Here is a 6,000-nt window from a genome sequence, read left to right as displayed (position 1 = left end):
GACTTATAGTTGTATTTATGTTATAATACCTAGTTACTGAACCGTCCGTAACCATGGGCCAAGATTAAAATATGAATGAAGAGGTATTCTATCAATAGAAGGGGGAAATAAATCTGTACATATTGTGGTTATTATATTAATTGTGCTAATCTCATTTGTATTAACAGCTTGGATTCAATACTGCGAGATTTCTACAACTGTTACCAATGAGGTAACTATAGACAATTATGGTCAGACAGTCCAGACGATGTGGGCAACGTCATAACAATATTACCCAGCAAGCCCCAAATGTAAACATCTAAAAATAGCTTGCGCTTGAAGCGGTTATGTTGACGTTGAACCCGTTATTTATATTATTGGACGGTGAATGAAAATCTGTTCATTTTGGAGAAATTTTGAAATAATTAGCGGAGAGAAATACATACATTCAAACTGTTGAATCAGGGGATGGCTATGTTTAAGTTTTTGAGTGCGGTAAGAAGCCATTTACCAGTTGAGGAAATTGAACTATATCGGATAGGAGCTGTGTCGTGCGATGAGGAATATATGGATATTATAGAAGCTGAAGATATATTATATCCGCCGTTAGAAGCGTTGCGATTTGCAATCATGTATAGTCATTTAGAATATGCAAGATTTCTGTTACAGAATTACGGGGCAGCTGTCTTGCAAAAAAATCTATGTTGCCCACTGCTGTTGTTGGCCGTACGCTTGAATGACGAGCCAATGGTGATTCTTATTTGTCAATACAGTGCTTTGATAACCGAGAAAACTCGCATAAATTATCTGGATTCACAGGGTTGTGAATTAATGGAAAACGGAAAAACTGCATTGCATGCGGCCGCAGAATTGGGACTTTTAGGCTGTACAAGGATACTTTTGCAACATGGTGCAGATCACACACAAAAGGATTGCGAAGGGTTAACGCCTTTGCACAGAGCTCTTCAAAAGTTCAAGGCATCTTACAATGTATTTTTGTGTGTTATGGAACTACTGAAGTGTGAAAGACAAATTCACGGAGATATTATCCCAAAAATACAAGCTTTGCATAAATTACATCATGCGAAACATAATTGCACTCAATGTGGTAACGTGCCGTCATCGCCTCAACCAACGTCATTATTAAAACTGTCACGTTGCTCAATGTTAAGTTTATTAGGTCCCCGAATATCTCTAGCTATTCCCATATTAAAATTACTTTTACCGGTGCCGGTATTAAAATATGTTAGTCTTGAAGGTGATGACTAATTTATATGGGTTAGGAATAATTTCTAAACAACTTTTAATAGTGATTATAGAGTTTATGCCAAATAATAATATTATTGTCGAGGCATTATTCTTATTAATATACACAATGTATTTTGATATCTACATATTCGTTGCAATGTAATATACAAATTCTCAGGGATATCGTTTTTTTATTATTGTTATTTTGAGCATTATGACGTATATGGTGGCCCATGGTCGCAATAGCGTTTTTTTGGTTATTTTTTTTGTATTTCATTTAAAATAATAAAAATATTAGTAAAAAAAAAAAGAAACATTTTTTTGTTTTGTTTTACAAAATAAAAAAAAATAATCTTTTAAAAATTTAAAAAAAAAAATCTTTATAAAAAATTAAAAAAAAAAAATCTTTTTAAAAAATTTAAAAAAAAAAATCTTTTTAAAAAATTTAAAAAAAAAAATCTTTTTAAAAAATTTAAAAAATTAAAAAAAAAAAAATCTTTTTAAAAAATTTAAAAAAAAAAAAATCTTTTTAAAAAATTTAAAAAAAAAAAATCTTTTTAAAATGAAATAAAAAATCTATATATATATAAAAAAAAATAATAAAATATATTTTAAAAAAATAAAAAATAAATAATATTAAAAAAAAAATTAAATGAAAAAAAAAAAAAAAAATTGAAAAAGAAAAGATAAAAAATAATTCCCGACGTGGCCCATCGTCGCAATAGTGTCTTGAGTATCCAGACCCAGTATACAGCTATCATTAGACTAGAGCGACCAGAAACATTTTGTGGCCCATTGTTGCAGTAGTATCTCGATTATTATGTGTGGGATATATGAAGAACGTATAAACTCGAACGACAAGAAACGAGTCTGTAGTTATCTCACGTCAACATAATTGTAGATACTTCAATTTTGATTAGCTAAGCACTAAAATAAATCTAATATTATCTATTTATCCAATCAAATACTAAAATTTGAATTTTATCTTAGTAAAACAGGCCCCAGACGAAGTCCGCGTAGGCTATCATGCTCTATTTAAATTTTGTCTTTGAAATTGATGTTGTCCGCCATCGCACTTTCGCACCTCTTACCCGTTCCTGTGGTCGTAGCGGGGGACTAGCGATGACCTCAGGGAGAGCAGGGGTTTCACAAAAACTGAAGCTAAAATCACTAACATAGATTTTAAAATCAAAGTGAAATTTTAAATTTATGCGTTTCACGAAGATCGATTGTAACTTAAAATTTAATTTTAATAGATTTTAGTTAAAATTACTTGTGCCTTGATGTGAGGTAACTATAGACTGGTTTCTTGTCGCTCGAGTCTATACCATACGTTCTTCATAGATCCCACGTACAGGATAATCTGAACGACAGACCCACGATGTTTGACAGGTCACCCTACTCCTTGTCACGTACAACCGGGGATTCGAAATCACGCCAGTTGACTCAATGACGGGCTTTATGATACAGCGCGCACGTGCTAACCATTCGCCCCCCCCCCCCGGCTACTTAGTAGTAGTAGGCCTATACTTCGAGGATTAGTTTCAAAGTTGTTAACTACTTTTGAAATTCGACCTCAGGGAGACCAAGTGTTTTAAAAACATTACATAAGCCTTGCGCACTAGTAGGCCGAATGGTGTCATTAAAGTCAATGACTTCAAACGTCATTATGTATGTAGGCCTAGTTCTAGTTAGACTGGATAAACTAGTCTAAATGACGCTAGGCTTCTATAGTCTATTAATTATACATTTCTATTGACTTGCATATGTATAAATACATATATCCAAGTCCATAGACGTCATGGGCGGAAAAATTGTGTTTCACGTGTTGATGTCTGTTTACCTTTTTCCTTTCGGAAGGGGAGATAACTACAAACTCGTTTCTTGTCGCTCGAGTTATGCCACATAGGATAATCGAGACACTATAGCAACAATGGGCCACGAGGTATTTCTGGTCACTGAGTCGAATGATAGCTGTCGTAGGCTGATTTTATACTGAGTCTGGATAATCAAGACACTATTACGACGATGGGCCACGTGCAGAATTCTTTTTTTGATTTTTTCTATTTCACTTATTTTTTTTTTTTAATTAAAATGTTATTTTTTTTATAGATTTTTTTAATCTTAAATATTTTATTAATTTTTTTTACATAGATTTTTTATTTTAAAAAGATTTATAGATTTTTTTAATCTTAAATATTTTATTAATTTTTTTTACATAGATTTTTTATTTTAAAAAGATTTTTTTTTTTCTTAAATTTTAAAAAGATTTCTTTTTTCTTTTTAATTTAAAAAGATTTTTTTTTCTTTTTAATTTAAAAAGATTTTTTTTTCTTTTTAATTTAAAAAGATTTTTTTTTTCTTAAATTTTAAAAAGATTTTTTTTTTATTTTGTAAAACAAAAGAAAAAAAAATGTTTCTTTTTTTTTACTTTTATTTTTTATGATTTTAAATGAAATACAAAAAATAACCCCAAAAACGCTATTGCGACCATGGGCCACCATAGACGTATCAGGGATGTTCTTTACACACCAATTGTAAATACGAATGTCGTGTGGTTTTATGAATCCACATAATTTTACTGTTTTTTACTCTGTTGTTTTCTGTATTGCTATTAGATATTAATCTTAACACATATTTTGTATTTTTATTTCATTTCATTATACGTGTATTACTTTTTTGAACAATGTCATATATTGTTACCAACAGCTTTATATTATATCATTTATGCAATATTGTTACAAGAGGCATGAAAGTATAGTTTCGGATTGTTTCATGATTGTTTATTGCTGTAATATAAAGAATCATTTAAAATGCATGGTGAAAGTGTGTGTCTGTAAAGCGTGTGTTTATGGCAGTTTAACATCCATTGTGAAATATGTTATTATGCAATTGTGAAGAATTTACTATGACTTCTGATTATCATAACAAATTGTACAGAGGTAGTTTAATTTCCCATTACCCAGTTAGATAATTTTTCTTTTGAAACTGTTTCAAAATTAATGAAGTATTATGAAGTATTTCATTTAGTTCATTTTATTTGTTATAACATGCTAGTCTTTCTAATTAAAATAAAAGTATATTTGAGAAGCTCTTTTAGTATCAAACGTTGATTTTAAAAAATATATATATAATATATTGGGTTGATTAATTTATTTAATTAATTATATATCTAATTTAATATTTATTAATTTAATTTAATTATTTGATAATTGAATTTGTATTGCATACATCCAATCTATTTTTCTTTTACTTGATTGTTTAAATGTACAATAAATAAGCTATTGCAAAATTAATATGGCTTGTATACTTTCTGAAGGAACAGTGTAGAGAAGACAATCATGGCGAACATTTTAATTTAATTAAAAAATATTCTGGAATTCAACGTGGATGTGCTGCATATAGTGACGTTATTATTAGATTTTGCATAATCCATATTACGACACATGGCACAATCAGGTAGCACACGATTAAAACATCTAAACTGACCACACAGTGAACACGTCTGCACGGGAGCTTCGTACCTTGCAGACTTCAATTAAATAAGTAATTGCGCAAAGTATCAGGTGTGGAGGATTTATAAGAATTACAGGAACACCAATACTGCACCGTGCGTTATATATACGGCCAAAAGAAAATTCGCGGAATTTAGTAAAATTAGTAAAAGATAGTTCACAAAATTCACGACATTGATCAGCAGTGAATATTCGCTAGTCTTCGCAATAACTCTGTGAAACAGATTGAAAATTCACGTCTGGAAATTTATAGGCCAAAGGTACCTTGACTCCATAACATATTTGGTTTTCTAGAAAATCATCAAAGTCTCGAGAATATTATGAGGTCATATTCTAATTACTCTCAAATTTCAAAATTCCCATTTCATCACATTACATGTATTATACGAACGGTTTAAACTGAGTTATTTCCCTTTAAACGGCAGTCCTCGTTTAATAAGCTTAATATTTTATTTAGTTGGTCACGTTAACTTCTCGTATCGTGGTGATTCGTGAATAGCATTCATCTACAGACCCGTCGGGACGAAATTCATATTGCAGGGCTGCCAGGAGAGCGATCCAAAATATGCCCCACCCACAACGACCCCTCCATTTGAGACGGGCATGCATAAATTGTGGTACGAACTATAGAAAAAGAATGGGAGTAGATTTATATTCTTCTCTGTGTAGGGGCCTACAGATGTTTATTCGTTTGTTTCCACGTTTATTTGTGGCTTTGTTCGCCATATAGGAAATCAAACGATCGAACTTATATATATATATTAAAAAAAAATAACATTATGTTAACCAGGTATATTTACAAGATATTTGATGGTGCTATTTATTTTGTGTTTGGTGCAGTATTTATTGATGAAATTTGCAATTAATGATTATGGCGTTATTTTAATGTTTATATACGCCGGGTAACACAGCTAGTAATAGATACAAAGTGTAAAATTTATTATCAGCTCACTAATTCTCTAAATCAAAACCATGGTCAATTTTCAATAAGGATATAAGATTTATTATGATGGAACCAATTATATGAACAATAATTGGATCTATCTTAGACTCAAAATGAAACATATTATTATCTAAGATACATTTACATTTCAATACAAACATCAATGGGCCTAATTTTGTGTCGGAAACTTTCCTTTATTATTTCGGTGGCTCATTGTGTAGGGCGCTAGTACACTAACCAGAATGTCCCGGGGTCGATCTCGGTGTTGGCCTATATAGAAAGTTCCTCGTGATTTTCCAGTGTATAAGTTTCCTT

The sequence above is a fragment of the Patella vulgata genome, chromosome 6 (genome assembly GCF_932274485.2).
Source record: "Patella vulgata chromosome 6, xgPatVulg1.2, whole genome shotgun sequence".
Taxonomy (NCBI): Eukaryota; Metazoa; Mollusca; class Gastropoda; family Patellidae; genus Patella; species Patella vulgata.
The sequence above is the reverse complement of the archived record's forward strand: the minus strand, read 5'-3'. Positions refer to the sequence as shown.